The 17,331-nt window shown below is 39.7% G+C and overlaps 1 protein-coding gene across 6 annotated transcripts in view; it reads left to right on the top strand.

The window, feature by feature from the left end:
- The window catches only part of THSD7B (thrombospondin type 1 domain containing 7B), a 340,543-nt gene that overhangs the window by 33,575 nt on the left and 289,637 nt on the right, over nucleotides 1-17,331 (top strand). Inside the window, exon 1 of one of the 6 annotated variants that reach the window (XM_065671290.1) lies at nucleotides 3,472-3,483. The exons of 4 other annotated variants lie outside the window; for them this stretch is intronic. The gene's annotated coding sequence lies outside the window, so the exon portion shown is untranslated. Of the gene's footprint in view, nucleotides 1-3,471; nucleotides 3,484-10,454; nucleotides 10,510-17,331 lie in introns of those variants that run through there. One more of the 6 variants, XM_065671288.1, reaches the window with a different exon arrangement.

Below are 17,331 nucleotides of genomic sequence, written 5' to 3'. Positions count from 1 at the left end.
AAATTGAAAATAACACAAAACTAACTTCCTCAAATCAGACCAAAGCCTTAAGTTTAACTTCTGCAGGTCTACTTGATTTTGAAGCACTTGTTCCAGTTACCTGTTTTGGAGGTCTTTATGACTGATCCATTTTCTTTATTTGGATTAATAGAGTAATTGAAGTGAATCCTTGCCATACAAGATATCGAAGTTCAAATGTAGGTCATCTTTAAAAGGGTTTATAATGAACTTTGTAAAATTTTTTTTTCTGATTTCCTCTGGTGTATTGAAATGCATATTTTAAAAGCTGCTGATTTAAAGCCCAGCTTATATAATCTTATATATTGAGAACTAAAAAGATTTTTGTCAACATGAATTTGGATCAGGTCTAAAAGTGAGATTACACTGTGGGTCTTTAGGAGGTGGAGATACCAAAATTGTGTCCTTCCATATCTCCTTCTTCTTGCAGGTAGCTTTGTAGGCCGGGAGTCCCGTCCATTAAACAATTCACAAAGAGCACATTGGTGCAGTGCTACTGCATGGTATGGACTCTCTTGCCATCCCAAGATGTTGAGAGGTTTCACATGAAGAAACCTAGATATTCATTCTTCAGAGAAAATTGGCACTGTCTCTGCTTTGAAAAGTTTTGTGGGTTTGAAATGTTTATCCATCTATTTACTTATTTATTAAATGTGGTTTAACCTAGAGGGAGTGGGTGAACTCCTGTAGCTGGACCCCTGCCAGTAATTTTGCATTCCCTGTTCTGCTGACTGCAGGTGTTACAGAACAGACATGCTTGTTAACCAGTTATTAGGTGCTTGTCAAGAATGATAGAGTAGAGCATCACCACTGCTTCACCTGATTTCTCGCTGTACCCTTATGTGAGGCTGCACCCACTCTAAAACAGTGATGTATGTATTAAATATTAAGGAATACTCTATGGCGCTATGAGAAGTCTGTTGAAATGGAGACCTACCAAACTTGGAAGAGGTCATTGTGTGAAAGCAGGTGTATGTGTATAGGTTTTCTTGTCCCTGTCAGGGTTTGGGGGGACTGTTGGTGCCTTAATGTGATGGTGTTTGGAACTGTAAGACCAAGTCCCTGTGGGAGGTCAGCTGAAAGGCTAGCAATTTGTGCTGTATTGCACGGTATCTTGTGGCAACTTAAATTTGTCAAGTGAAAAACTTTTAAAGCTAGTGGCTTTAGAGGGTTGCTCGGACTGTACACTTATCCCATTTCCTTTTAATCTCAATGATTTTTTTGTATTGTTTTTTTGGAATAAGGCTTGTACTCATGATGTCCTACTAAACAATTGCTCACAATTATTTTATGGGGATCAAACATTGCAGAAGGAGTATGGTGGTTCGTACTGAAATTGCAAAACAATTGGGTGCCTTCCACCTCACCTAGAAATAATTGACTCATTAATCTTAACCACATCAATCTCATCACGTAGGGGTCAAACACAGGTGGGCATGTCTGGGTGTATACTCCAGTTCTGACAGTTACTTCTCTTCCTCTAAATTTGCTAATATTTTTACAAAGATGTTAGGAAGAAAGAGAGTAGGAGATACCGAATAAGATGTAATACATATACTGAGGAAAAGGAGAAGCTGTGTGGCAGAATCGAAGCCTTTACAAATGGGATTTTGAGGAATAGGAAATGAGAACAAAAAAAGAAAAGGATGTGTCTTTCTTTAATTTGCTTTTGCCATGGGCTTCTGGTTGTACACTGGTCCGTTTATTTTCCCTTTGGAAGTGACTGTTCACCTGTGTACTTAGCAGACTCTGCTCCTTGAGTCAGATGCTCAGTGCTGTCTTCGTACAAAATAGTTTCTAAGCTTGAACTTATTTTCTTCTGGTAAATCTGCATGTTACAAAATACCGCTTTGTACTGTGATTGTTACAATCATAGAATCCTAGAATAGTTAGGGTTGGAAGAGACCTTAAAATCATCTAGTTCCAACCACCCTGCCATGGGCAGGGACACCTCACCCTAGACCATGTTACCCAAGGCTCTTTCCAACCTGGCCTTGGACGCTGCCAGGGATGGAGCATTTACTACCACTTTGGGCAGCCTGTTCCAGTGCCTCTCCACGCTCACAGTAAAGAACTTCTTCCTTATATCTAACCTGAACTTCCCCTGTTTAATTTTAAACCCATTACCCCTTGCCCTATTGCTATAGTTGCTGATGAAGAGTCCCTCCCCAGCATCCTTGGAGGCCCCCTTCAGATACTGGAAGGCTGCTATGAGGTCTCCACACAGCCTTCCCTTCTCCAGGCTGAACAGCCCCAACTTTCTCAGCCTTTGTACAAGAGGTGCTCCAGCCCCCTGAACATCCTAATGACCCTCCTCTGAAGTTGCAGTATTGTAATTTACATAACGTGGCTGCTCTTTTCTAACCACTGGAAATACCCTTCAGGGTCTGGTAAATAATGGATGGAGATGATAGTCAAAAGGCTTATGTTAAATGGCTATTGCTAAACAGATAGTCATCAAAAATCATTCAGATTATCTTTCACAGACAGCGTGAACATGGGTGTCTACGTTTCTGCTTAATCAATTTTTATGTGAGCTCTTTGAAATCATAGAGTAATGTCTCAGCATTGGTGATGAGTATGGGAAGGCCAGATGATGGATTGGTGTGTTGGCTGTACACTGAAACACAAGTCTGAGTGTGGTGGAATTCCGTGCCTGCAGGCTGCTCCTGTCAAACCATGTAAAAACAATTGACTTTGCTGAAGGGAAAGTTTCAGGATGCGGACTGAGAAATAGGGGGGAAAGTATGTCTTTCCTCCAAGGCCCTCTTTCTTCTCTGTCTTGGAGTGGAGATGCTGTGTGTGATTTGGCTTAGCAATTGGGTGTTGCAGAGCTACATAGTACCTGGTAGCTCAGAGATAATATATATGCCTAAAACTGTTCATGGCCACCAGTAGTGCGTTATGCCTGTGACTTATGAAAACTAGCAGTAAGTCCATCAGGCTGAATTTCAAACTATTAGAAATACTTCCCTGCATTCCTATGAAAGCAAAGACTGATTTAGAGCCTTTTAGAGCTCTAAATGAGTTAATTGCTGTAGCAAGGGATGTCTCATTGCTTGAGGAGCTGGGGGGCTGTACCTTCACAGAGAATTGCATCTCACACCATGCTTATGGGCTCTCATAAGTCAGAACATCTTTTCTACCAGCTTAGGTGGATGGATGAGACTAAAGGATGCCTTCTCCAGCTGATATGAGTTAATCGCCTCCTATAAAGTTGCTGGTGTGCAAAGTGCTCCTCCTATCAATAGCAGTGCAAGCAGCTGGTTCTTGAGTTTCTGTTAAATATAGTTGTGTGGGTTGTTGTTTGCGGTTTTTTTTGTGGGTTTTATTTTTTTCTTCTTTTTTTCTTTTTTACTTTAGAAAGTTTGGAAAAGTATATACAAGCTACAACAGAGAAAGGAATGGTGACTGACAGAGCCCTAGTTCAGAAAGATACTCTGACAAAAATAGAAGAATATAGAGGTACCAAGTTTTTGTTATCAGTATATATATAACATGTGGCAGGATTGTCATTAGAGGGCCCTGAATGGTGAAGGGAAAAGGCTTAAACATTTTATACCACATCAGATTTTCAGTGACACTGCAGAGGCTGTCAGTGATTTTGCAGATGTGAAAAATACAGGTCAGATAATGTGAAGAGCCCAGTTAATGGAACTGGGGAATATTGATACCCTTAAGCAAACTAGTCATGAAAAGGCTGGGAAAGCTTTGTACTTGTTTTGTACTGTCCCACTCATTTCCCTGAGACAGCCTTGTTTGGTTATAATGGAGCTAAATGGGGGTTTGGACAAAAAAGCATCTGATCTCCAGGTTGTGTAGCCAATAACAGTAACATCTAGCAGTAAGCCACAGTTTTGGAGATGAGTTTAAGGACTTTGGAGAGGAGTGTAAGTTTGGACATGTCATTGGAGTCAGCATTATTTTTAATCCAATAAACTGATGAAAAATGTGTCAAAATAAAAAAATGCCAACCGAGAAGGCTTCAGAACCAGATCCTGTTTAGTATTGTTGAATTGAAAAGAGATGCCAGTGAAGCAGGGCTAGTCAACTGCTGGTTTCAGAAAACTGAAAGACAAATGCTTATGCTGCCTGATACTGATGCAGGAGTCATTGGGCACTGCAGATGTATAAACAGGGCAAAACAATGAGAAAATCAGTATGATTTGGGGTTCTGGAAGTTGCCACCACTTTGCGAAAACAATGCTGTATGTCTCTAACGGGAAAGAGGTAACTTCAAAATCACAGTAGATTGTTGCTCTGTGCTGTGGAGTGATAGGTGATAACACATGTGAATCGCAATAGTGCAGGTGATGGCTCTTGAAGTTTCCTAAGCTCTTCACAACAATGGTAGCTTGAAATGAAAGATGTTAAGGTTTCAGGACATAACACAACCCAGACAAATGAATTTTTTTCCCAGTGATGTTGATATTCAGAGCGGACTTGCAGCCCAAGTCACCTTAGGGACTAGCTAATTATTGTTGGCAAACTCAGATCATAGTTTGGCAGTGTCCATTTGAATGCTCTGTATTGTTTAGTTACAAAGGGCAGACATAGTGAGGACTCTTGAGGACAGGTTAAGGACACTGCCCGTCAGGGCTTTCTCAGACAGAATATCTGAGTGGTGTCACAGAGATCTGACATGGAATAAATCAGGACTTCTGCAAGAATGCAAAACAGTGAATAATCACCAAAAGATTCTGAATCTTGCTTCAGATTTGTCTTGTGGTTCCTTGCTCTCAGTGCAGGAAATATATTGCCAGAAATGCTGATGTCAAGTGAATCATCTGTGTTGTTATGAAGCAAATAATATTTTTGAGTAGCTAAAGCAAGCTATAGGCTGTGAGTCTAGTGAAACATATGTATCTCGAAGATGATACATGATTGCTGTTAAACTTTATAAATCTTTTATAGTGTGGTAAATGGACTAAAACTAGCTAGGCTGGAGCAAGTATGCAAATTCAAAATAAAATGGAAATTGAGAAGGCTATAAGGGAAAGCAGAGATACCTATATTTGAGAGAGTACATAAGAAGAGGATGTTTCTAGTATTACATTTGCATTTGTGTAATCCATCTCTGAGAACTGGGGAGATGAGGAATTACTAATCGGCATGGCTGTCTTGACAGCCAGCTCAGGTGGGGCCTCAGGGAACCTTTCTTTGAGAGGAGAGAGGCATTGGAGATAAAAGCCAAAATTAGTCTCAGAAGCTCCATCCCTAGGAAAGAGCATTAGCTGCCCAGCCCCTAACACTGTGTGATGTCCTGGTCTCCAGCTCTGACGTGGTGTGTGACAAGATGGGGGGTGGAAGGGGTCGGTTTGTTAACAGCACAAAGCAGAAGTGCTGCTGAATTCATCTTTGCAGCTGGCAGCTCGGAGATGCTCTAAAAGGAATCAGCGGCTATAGACAGACTAAAATTTTAGATACACTTTCATGTTTTACTTTTGTTGATAGGCTTACAATTTGACCATTAAACACGTAACCTTTGCTAGCATCTGACACTTCTTTCACTGCCTGAAGCTGCAGGCGTAGTGGTGATGGGCTGATCCGCAGCAAGGGATGCTGCATTGTTAGGGGAGCTGGGCGGCTGTTCCTTCACAGAGAATTGCATCTCACACCATGGTTGTAGCCTTTCATAACTCTTATATGACCTACTTAGGTGGATGGATAAGACTGAAGGATGCCTGCTCCAGCTGATATGAGCCAGCATCCTTCCAACTACTGGTTGGGCTTGCTGGTGGGAAGATGGCCAATGATTTAGCCATCCATGTCAAGAGTAACTATGGGAAGAGGTCCTAATTTCTCTATGTGTGTCAGAAGTTGAAAAAACTGGAGCGCTCATAGGCTTTAAGATATGTGGAGGTGCCCATCAGCTGCTAGAAGCGCTTGGAAGAGTTAGTGTAGTTAGCTGATATATTTGAACTGTGAGATTTTTCATCCCCAGAGGAGCATAATCTGCAGTGAGGGAAGGCAGATAAAGTGCAGTGTGCTCTGGCATGTCGCCTGTAAGCATGTGGCTGATGGTTGTTCGTAAGATGGGAACTCATCTAGGACTGTCAGTACTGGTATTTAACTGGGTAGGAACCTTAATCCAACATAAGTTGTTATGAGGCTTTCAATTCTCACAAATTAAGGCTTCAGCAGTAAGTTTCTTTCAAAAGACAGAACGATTTCTTAGCACTGCGATCTGTGATGTATTATTTGTCTACCCTTATGATTCAATTTTCTGTGTGCTGCTTAACTGCTGTGAGGTGAAAGGAAAACTGATTTTGCAAGGCTGCCCAGGAGAGCTGCTGCAGAGCAGGTCATATGCACAGGCGCTTGGGGAGTGCTGACCACAGCTGGCGGTGAGATTACCTGAGGCTCACTCAGAGATGGAGCTCCTGGCCTGGGTTGGCAGCAGGATTGGTGTGGTCCATTAGTAAGGTGGCTCCAGAGCAGCCAGGTGACAGTTTGGGGTGCTCCACCATGCCATTACAGGAGGCATCTGAGGATGGTTGCTTGCTGCTGCCTCCCTGAAGTACTCCAGTTTGTTTGATTGTTTCTCCATTGTACTTCACGTGAACCAACAAATAAAGAAGTGGGTGTTACTTCAAACCGCCTGTGCTCTGTGAGGCTTGCCCAAGGTTTCCCATTGAGATAGTCCTGTGTTTCAATTTGGTATTGGCTATTTTAATGCAAAAACATCTGGTGATTTCCCCCTTCCGCTTGTACTACTTAAAGCAATAAGATGTGTTGAGGTGCTTTTAATTTTCTGTTGGTTTCCTGAGCATCCATTAATACGCATTCAAGATGATGTTTGCAGATTTTATATTGTGACCATGAAAGACAGAAAACTTCCTCTTCAGAGATAAAGGGGATTCTCATAGAATAGCATAATGTGTAGATCTGGTCCTTAAGGAAAAGAAACAAGTTAGCGGTGGACTGCAAGAGGAATATTTATGAGGTGTGGGTCTTTTTTTTTTTCTGTTATAGCAAGGGTGCTTATTTTCAATTGGAGTGTCATACCATGCCTGTTGCAGACAATCTATTTCATATCAAATAATATAAAATGTGTTGTCCAATTATATATGCTAATTAATTATGAGCTCGTGTATAATGTATTATTGAATTTGATTATTAGCCTGGGTTGTGAGTGCCCCCATTCACTCTGCTGCACATTCTAAACCAAATTTCATAAAGTGGTAGGTGTCTCAAAGGCAATTGTTTTTCCTGTGTGTGTAATGAAATTTGGTGGCCGCCTAGAGTAGGCAGATGAAATGAGTGCTCCTATTGACGGGAAGGCTGCAGCATATGTGGTGAGCATCCCATCTGTTGCCAACACTTGTGTATATGGTGTGGAGCCAGCTGCAGGAAATGCTGCCTCTTGCTTGGATGGTTGTTGAGGTTGCAGCTGCAGAACCTATGGAAGGACAGGGAGTGTAGGGGGCATGGGAAGGGATTGGAGGCATTGGTCAGATGATGAGAGAGCTGAGGTTGTGTAGGAAACTGGAGGGAAGAGGAGTGGACATCTGGGGAGTATCCGTACAAGTCCAGGTTTCAGTACATCTGTGGGACGCCTTAATTAGGTAAAGTCATGGAAGAAATAAAAACTTGCCTTTTTTTTTTCTGATGGGATTTTATTTTAATTAATTGCTGTCTAGATTTCATTTGGATAATTTTCATAACACTGTTTTACATTAGAAATATAACTTCAGGAGTATAAAAGGCCACACTTCTTTTCAAGACACTGAAACAATGAGGAGTCGTGCTAAGCAGCTGAGCAGCTTGATTGAAGAAGAAGGCATGTATGAAGACAAGATGCTTTATATGTTGCCATTTTCTTTTGCAGATGAGGCTTGATTCATGTGTGGGTATAGGAATCTTCTGTGATTCAGAGTCTAAAAATATAAACACATCTCCATGGTACAGGTTATAGTTCATTTCCTACAAGGTTACTGCACATTTAGACCCACATTTATTATCTCTGTGGGTTTGTGTGTGTCTGCTTGTTGCTCTTTGCGGCTACAGTTCTTGGAGAAAGCTTTAGTTTCACTGAGATTCATAGACTGTTTCAGAATCAGACGAAAACTGCAGTTACAGTCTTGGAGGTTTTCTGATAGATTTTTTTATTTTCCTTCTTTGCACTTCTGTTCAAGAAATACACGCTTTCTTGCTATGACAGAGCATTTCCATCTCCCACGTATGGAAATGTTATTAATGAACACATTTAATAAGTACATTAATGAGTATTTTTATGTATAGGACTGTCCATCTGCATATATTACATGTTTGAGTGCTTTATCCAGAAATGCATTTTCCCTTCTGGAAGGAAAAGGAATTTTTGACTTGTTTTTGAGGTGGATTCAATTGCTAACAAATTTCATTTGAGTTCAGTGGTGGCAAAATTGGGTTAAGTTTTGTAATACTTTGTATTAAATGGAGTAAATTCCTTTGATACAGGGTTTATCTGGTGCTCCTTTTAGACTGTCAAAGAAAACATAGAGGGCTTTTAATTCATATAGATTTTCTTTTTTTTGACAGAAATTGAAATTTTTGTCATGAAGAATTCATATACACTAACTAAGAAGCATATGTATCCAATTTATCTAGACATAATTTTTTTGTACGATTTTTCTCCATTAACACTACCTCTTTTTTCTCTAGTACAGTCTTTTTGAACTGGGTCTTTTCAGAATGGAGTCAGTTCTTTCCAAAAGCTTAGGCCCTTGCACTAGTGTTTTTTGTTTTTTTTTTCTTTAACATTTTAAATCTATCTTTATATTTTCCGTATCCTATTGCAATACATAATAGCTCCTGTTAAGTTACTTATAATGCCTTTTTAAATCCTCAAATAACAGTTGACATGTCAGGATATATAAGTGTAATCTTTTTTTTTTTTGAGTGTGCCTGGAAATTACAGTGAGCCTGATGGACGCTTACTTTTCACAGGCTGCAGTTTTAACCCCCTAAGGCAATCAGAAGAGAACTTGCTATAGTATATGTAACGTGAATAATTTTGGGTACATTTCTTTTTCATTTCTCTGAGATGCCTGTAGAAGAGGCTGGCTTCTGGAGTGTTTCATCACCTGCTTTCTGCAATCTTAGCCCATTTGCTGTGTCCTGTAAGGAGCAGCTGAAATCACTGCTCACATTTGAGAGTATTGCTAAAAAGGTTACAGTGATTTTTTTTTTTTTTTTTATCAGTCAGGTTCACACTGCTGTATTGGAAGGGAAAGGTAGAGAAGGGGCAGGGTTCACCGCTTGCATCCTTTTTTGTTTGTTTGTTAAGGACATTAAGATTCAGATTTATAGCTTTAAAGGATGGGTAGCCACAAGAAGAACTTAAGTAAATATAAAATCTTTTTTTTTCCTCCCCCCAGCTCTTGATACTGTCAAAACAAGGCCACATCCATATTTGAAGTCCATCTCTTAAGCAGAAGTTACAGCCTGGATGCAGATATTTTCAGGAGGCTTCTTTGGCCTGCTTAATGCAGGAACTTGGACTGAATGTGCATAGTGACCTACTTAAATGATGTCAGTATTCATTAGAAAAAGTCAAATTTTAACAGTTTGCAGGAAAACAGGTATCTGATAATTTGCTCAGAAATCAGTAAAGCAGTGAACAATTTTTGAAAGGATTTTAAATTTACAGAAACTTCTCTGAAATGAAAATACGTTAAGCTGCTTCTGGTGGGTTTGTTTAGAGAGGTGTCAAGTTACAGACTTGTGCACGAGTACACTTAGAGAAGTGTATATGTACAAGAGCAGAAAGAATTATACCGCTGTACTGTAACTTCATTCCTAATGAACCTGTATTCGTAGAATAATATATTTATTTTTAGCACTAAGAGCAACTCCTGATTCTTCTCTGATGAGGAATGGTGAGAGAAAAAAAGCTGGCAGCTCATGGGAGGAGAAAAAAGGGAAAAGAAAAAAGGAATTTATTTCCCTCTACAGGTTGTTTTGCATTAATAAACAACGATATTTAATACCACAAATATGTAAAGTGAGGAAAATGAACGGTGTTCTTCCTGTGTTTCAGTGTCCATATATCATTTTGGGTGTATAAAGCATCCCCTGAAATACCACTAAAATTGAAGCCTTTGTTTTGTATGAAATCATTGAAGTGTGCGTGGTATGTCTAGCATGCATCAGGGGGCTAAGAAATAAAAGAAATATGCAGGTAAATGTTGAGTAAATGCACTGGAGCTGGTATGTTACTACCTATGGGCACTTTCATACCTGAGAGACCTTGTGAGGTTTCTTCTCAGGTTATTAATCTTACACTTACAGAGGGTCAGAGTCCTATAGCCAAAGGCTTCCAAGACTTTCAAGGAATTTGTTTTTTTTTTTTGTTTTTCCAAGGAATATTTTGGGTTTTGATTTTTGTTTCTTTTTGGAGCCCAAGGAACCATATAGCAATTTATAATTATTCTTTCCCGTCTTGTTTAACCAGGTGCTGTTCTGTGCCTCATTGATTGTGATTCCACATCACACAGACTCTCCCTGGTGAGCTTCATGATAGTCACTTTCTTTAAGTAATTGACTGTGTCTTCTTGTGACAGGTCACTGCTCATATTTCATCTCATATTCACCTTTGTGGCTGTGCAGTAATTTGGGTCTCATAGCCTTTCTCAATGTACCAGTTTGCAGTGGGAATTGTTTGAAAAAGCTGCTGACTGAATGCAGTGCTACTTTGATTACCTGGAAGACAAACTGGCATTTGAATAAGACGATTTTGCTAAAGCTAGTTCTGATGCCAGTACAAGTTTTGTTAGAGAAGCAATCACTTCTCAGAAAATCATTCAAACATCTGATAGTAAATGGACTAAACCAGAAAAAGAGAAGGAGAAAACGTCCTTCTCTTAAATTTTATTGGTATGAGATAGTCAATTGTCTGTATAATCTATATAACATTCCCTCATGGTTTAAATGCTTATTCCCAGTTTATACACCAGGTATTGGTCTTGATGGCAAGAAGGGCAAACACTTTTGAGTTGGCCATTAGTTTCTTCCTTCCTGAGTATATGCTATTATCCCTTTATGATGTGACACCTGTCACTTATTCCCATGGGGTCCAGCGACTATGAAGTGTTGAAAGTAGCAGCCAGTTGTGTGTACTGACAACATAGATCTGAGTTTGGAGAGTCCTCATGGCTTTGGTGAGATAACCTTCTCCCAAGGTGGCAAAGGAGTCTACAGCTTTTCCTGCAGGGTCTAGTGTAGTTACAGACCTGTCTTTTTTGCTTTTACTGCAGCTTGTTCATGTGGAGATAGATTATGCATTGACATCAGCCAGCATAGATGGAGCTTTGAGCAACATGGTCTAGTGGAAGTTGTCCCTGCCTATGTCAGGGGGGTTGGAACTGGATGATCTTTAAGGTCCTCTCCGACCCAAACCATTCTATGATTCTGTGATTCCAGTACAGCTTTTCATCTGTTGAAGGTGTTTGTGCGTCAAAGCGATCCGCATGGTAAACCCTCCCTTTTGTGTGTATAGGTGCTATCTGTGCCCAGAGAGGCATTAGGACCAGCCAGATCAGTCATATGTATCTGAACCCACAGCCCTGGCAATGTCTTACATCACTAACAAAACTATTAAAATAAAGGGATAATCTAAAAATATCTAAGTTCTCCCTAAACTCCATGAGATTAAAAGTATGTGGCTTATAATAATGTCTCTATTTTGTATAAGATGATGAATGGCTGTGTCTTGCTGCTAAATGCTGCATATTGCTTAAGTGTGAGTTGTGTTTTTTTTTTTTTTTGTTCTTACTGATTATTCTAAAATACAAATTTACAATTGATTCGCAAGTCCTGGATGCTGCTGAAAACCTCTGCTAGGAATAGATTTATATAATGATATTCACTGCTACTTCCAGTGTATGGAAATTTACTGAAACACTATTTTTAGGTGTCTGATATGGCAGTCAAGCTTTTTACTTACCCTCTTGCCCATACTTTTATGTCTTGCAATTCGGAAAGTTTTGGATTAAAATAAAGAGAAAATTAGGAGCAACAATCAATTTACCCTTAGCTTTCACAGGCCCTTATTACAATTGCTAATTTATCAGTGGGTAGATTTATCAGTGGGTAGGTGACTTTCTTTTGTAATGGATATTGAGGATAATTTTAAATGCAGCTTTTAAGCTTAGCCAGTTTGTGTAGAGATTTGTTGCTCATGTATGAAGAGCTGTGCATTTGAAGAGTGTTCCTTATTTCTCTTGTATGATTTTTTGGAATGTGTGCCATAATAATAATTAATTTCTTTAGCAAAGTGTTTACCCCTAATAAGCGTTGCAGTTGGAGGCAAGCAAACTCTTGAAAATTCCTTAAAAGTCTTTGGAAGTCTTTGGCTAGGGCACTCATTCTCAATTCACAATTCATAGCATGTTGGTCAGAATGGATTTGGGTCAAGAAAAACTCTTTGGGTTTTATGTTCAGCTCTAAGCTGTTTCCATGCTTCTGAGTTTTGGGTTCTTTTTTATTTTTTTTTTAATCTGTGCCCCCCCTCCCCCCCGTCAAATGATCTTCAGTGAAACTGAAGCTGCAATTTCCTGTCTCCTGTCCTTCCCTTCTACCTCTGTATTTTTGCTTCCTTGTTTTTTTTAAGACATTAATATCACTAGCATCAGAACAGAAAATATGAGAGCTATTAAATAGGATTACATTAAAATGATGATTTAATTGAGCTCTTACACATGATGAGCAGATTGTCTTATTTTGCTGAACTGCAGTTTATGGAGGTCCTTGGCATGAGGATGCCAGGTTGCTTTCGGCATTCATTAACACCATGTCCATATCACTGCTGATTTTGTCTAGCAGGAAAAGTAACAAATAGAGGAAAAGTAGAGTGTATGATTTTAAGTGTATTTATATTTGCAAATGTGTATTTTCTTGTAAGTCAGGGGAAATTCTTCCCACAGGACCAGAAATTCTCTGGGTTTCTTTTACCTTTATCTTAGAGGTGGAATGGTCCCATGAAACAGTTGCTGGCATGACAAAATCCAAATCTTAAAAGTAGGACAGGAGACATTTTCTCTTCTACAGAACAGTCTTTTTGTATAACTCAAGCAATTGCAGTCCTTTAAAAAAAAAAGACTCATGTACGGGAGAAAAACTGTATAGTAAATGGAGTTCTAACTCCAGTAGTAACCCAATTCCTTGCTAGTTTTACCACATGAGGAAAAAAATAATATAAACAAAATTACGACCCAGCTCTTGTGCTGCCTCTGGCAAATACCGTCTGGTAGACCAATTTTTAAAGAAATGCCCAGGGCTTGCTATATATTAACTTCTGCCATTTTAATTATAATTTTACCTATATTTGTTTACATAGATAAATGGGATCACTGCTACTATGAAGTCCTGTGTTTAGTTCAGATTCCCATCTTTATGAACGAAGAAAATACTAAAGGAGGGTAAATTAGTTCAAAAAATGTGGAATACAAGCGTGGAAATGGTTGAAGTTTTTAATATTGAAAGTGTTTATAGTAGCAGTCTGTCCTGGGTTCAGCAGGAGCAGTCATTTTTCTCCTTTTTAGTAGCCGGTGCAGTGCTGTGTGTTTGACTTTCGGCCCGGGAACAGTGCTAATAACACCGAAGTTTTAGTTACTGCTCAAATGTTTTAGTCTGACCAAGGACTTTCTGAGTCTCATGCTCTGCCAGGGATGAGGGGAAGCTGGGAGGAAGCAGAGACAGGACACCTGACCCAAACTGACCAAAGTGGTATTCCATACCACAGCACGTCATGCCTTGTATATAAACTGGGGGCAGTTACCCAGAAGAGCTAGATCAGTCCTTGGGTCGGGCTGGGTATTGGTCAGCGGGTGGTGAGCAGTTGTATTCTCTTCCCTTGTTATTTCCCTTACCATTATTATCATTGGTGGCAGCAGCAGTGGTTTGTGTTATACCTTAGTTACTGGGCTGCTCTTATCTCAGCCCGTGGGAGTTACATTCTTCCGATTCTCCTCCCCATCCCTCTGGAAGCTGGGGGTGGGGGGGCGGGGAGGAGGAAGGCGGGGGAGTGAGAGAGCAGCTGCGTGACTGGGCTTAAACCAGGACACAGTCCCAGATACTTTCAGCAAGCAAGAATGTATCAGACTTAGGAAGCTATTGACAGAGATTTTTTTTTAGTTTAAAGTACAGCTGTTTCACTGCGGGAGTTGTTAATCTCTTCAAGAGTAAATCCACAAAGAGAACTTCTGTCAGCACTGAGTTCTCCTGAAGGTTGACTCAATTTTCATTTAAATTCTGAAACACATGGAAAATGAAGGCTAAAGTTTGGTAAATATCCATCTGTGTATGCGTTTACAAAAGCCTTTATGCATTAGTTGATTTATTAATTCACCTAATTTGGGAAGTGAAGTACGTGGGGAAAAAGAAGTGGCAGTAAGATATATTAATCTGCAAAAGTTTGATGAGTTTATCTTGACTGGTATGAAAAACATACTTTTCTATGTCTTTTTAAAGAAATAAAGTTTTCGCATACTGTAACCGTCACAAACTCCAGTGGACAAAATGAAAGTCCAGTATAGGCAATTGGAACTGAGATCTGGGCAGCCTCCTGTTGACTGTTGTGTTCTCCTATTAGCCCTGTCTTGGCATCCTGTGGGTTGTTCTTGGTCCTTCCCCTGAAACAATGTTTTGTATTCCTTGCTTGCAGCTTATAGTTGTGCCCAGTATGAATAACTTTATATGTTTTACTTTGGTGTTAGTAATGAGATGTAGCTTTAAAGCAAAAGTAGTGAGTGGGCATCAACTGATTTGGTAGCATTTGTTATATAGACTCTCTCTATTCTTTCTTTAACCAGATGGAAAGTAGACCATAGCGTGTTTATAAAATTTTAAGTTATTTAACCTAATATAGTGAAGTAAAAATATTTTTTATTGGTACACATAACTATTAAAACATTAATCAAATAACATTTTCTGTAGTTGCAGTTGGATATTTACAGGTACTTTCTGCTTGTTTCACAGAGGAATATGAGTAAGGCTTCAAAAGAGGGTTGAAAGCAAGTGTGATGAATAGATAAAAGCAAAAGAAGTCAAAGATAGATTTAAATGACTTTTTAATATAGACTTTAGTAATATGGTAAAAATAGATGTTATCATGAAACCTGACTATCTTAATACATTCCTGCAATGGGACTTTAATTGTAGCATTTCTTAAATGCTGTTTTAATGTCCTATTTTGCATATAATATGGCATGTCTGTAGTGTTTTCTCTCAGGGTTGTTAGTTTTAGTTGGTTTTTTTTTAGTTTTTTTTTAAGGGTGGGAGATGAATGTGAGCAGAAAACAGTAGAGGAGAAAAAGTTGGAGGTGTGACAATTAATGCCAGGGAGTAAGAAAATAGGAGAGGGGAGATGCAAGTGAACAAAGGGCTAATTAGGAGAAAGAACAAAATATTGTAGGTTAAGAAAGGGATAAAAAAACAAGCTGAGAAAAGGTGGTAAATGTAATAAACATGATACCTGTTAACTTTTGGGAGAAATCAACTAGTTTAGTATGGGGAAGAATTAGAGGCAGAGGATGGAAAGGGTTTGAGGATTAAGGAAAAGGTAGCCAGGAGCAGATGCAACAGATGGTTAAACTGAAGAGTGGAAAGAGATGGCAGAGCTGAATGAAGAGAATTATATTGGAATGGGGGAAAACTGCCTGGTGTAGAACTCACAAGGGGTGAACCACTGCTTGAGACCCAGTGTCAATCGGTTGGTGTGTGCTTGGTAGACAAAACTTTCTAGTGGGAAGTAGAAGCAAAATAAAAATTTTGGAACAGTGTAAAATATCTTGTATGATTCATAGCTGTCTGATTCTACTTTGAGTAGAAGGTCGGACTAGAGACCTCCTGAGGTAGGGACCTGCCAAGCTGGGTTATCCTATGAATGAGAATTGAGGAGACCTGATGACTGTACTCATACAAAAGAATGGTCAAAGCAGGTAGAGTCCTCAGTCCAATGCAAATAATTGTGTGATAAGAAAGAATGTCTCAAATGAAGCTGATCTTGAGAGAAACTGAGCTGTGAATGTGGAGGTGTGGGACTATGCAGCCATGTAAATTCACTGTGGTTCACTGACCACATTACAGTGGCAGAGCTTAGGGAGGAAACATATTAAGGAGACATAACATCAGAAAATTGTTTTTGAAATCAAGTTGAAAATGCCTGTTTTGGTGAATGAGATTGTTGAAATAAGGCTGCAAAACTGATGAGGATACTGCAGTCACAAGGCAAAATATGCCCTGCGCTAGAATCTGTGGTCAGTGAGAGTAAACTTGGGGTTTAGGAGGAGTTGGTCAGAGTTTGAACATCAGTGGAAGCTGTGTAGAAAGAAGAATGTGGTTGTCTTCAGTGCTCAGAAAAGGAGAAATGTGGGACATAGCATGTCCTGATTTCAGCTTCTTTCTCAAGAGCAGAGGCAGAGAATTTCGACATTTCCAGTGCTCTTTGATCCATAGCAGTGAGAGAAAGAGAGCACTCTACCAGAGACAATGCAGAGCCACATCTCTCAAATAGTCACTGTGGCAACCAGTGATAGAGTAGGAGATGAAGGGACTGTAGGTGGCTCTGGGTTTTTAGTGATGGAATAGGTGTTTCTAGAGCAACAGGAGAGTTAGAGAGGATAGGTGGGAGTTAAGGTGGGGGATGGGACATGACAATGACTCTACAGGAAAGGTGCAGAAGGAAATGGAAGGAGAACCTGAATTTGGATACCATTGAAGAGGAAGAGGTGGTCACTTCACTTTATATTGGTAATTTTAATAGCATTGATAACTCTGTTCTTTGGGGCAGGGAGAGAAAACCCAACCTGATTAATGCAGCATAGAAGAACCTAGGAGATTTTGGTTTTGTGAAAGTTTTTCTACCTGGAATTACTTTGATAGTAGTTTTAGTCCATTTTCTATGCTCACGTATTTAATTTTTAAATTTGACCTACCACTGCTGAATGCACAAGTAGAAACTGTTTCTTTGGTAGAACTGGCAAAGAGAAAATGCTTTCAGGAAGATGTATCCTTTAAATGCGGGAAGGGTTGTTAAACAGGGATCCACCTGGAAAAAATATTCTGGATCCTTGTGAGCTGCACCATCAGAGAAACTAGAGAACACTGTGAGTTACCAGTAGTGTGTTGAGGCTCTGAAATACAAAACTAACTAATAATTTTCATAGGTCACGCTCTTTCCCATAAACAAAACTCATCTGCTTTCCTGGGGGGAGACAGAACAACCAGGCTGCCTTCTCATTATCTCTTCCTATGGCGTATCCTTATTGAATTACTGCCGGGTAGAGGCAGCAGATGCTCATCAAGCCACTGCAGGACTCCTCTGTTAAT

The sequence above is a fragment of the Lathamus discolor genome, chromosome 3, assembly GCF_037157495.1.
Source record: "Lathamus discolor isolate bLatDis1 chromosome 3, bLatDis1.hap1, whole genome shotgun sequence".
Taxonomy (NCBI): Eukaryota; Metazoa; Chordata; class Aves; order Psittaciformes; family Psittacidae; genus Lathamus; species Lathamus discolor.
This window is presented reverse-complemented; position numbering and strand designations above follow the sequence as displayed.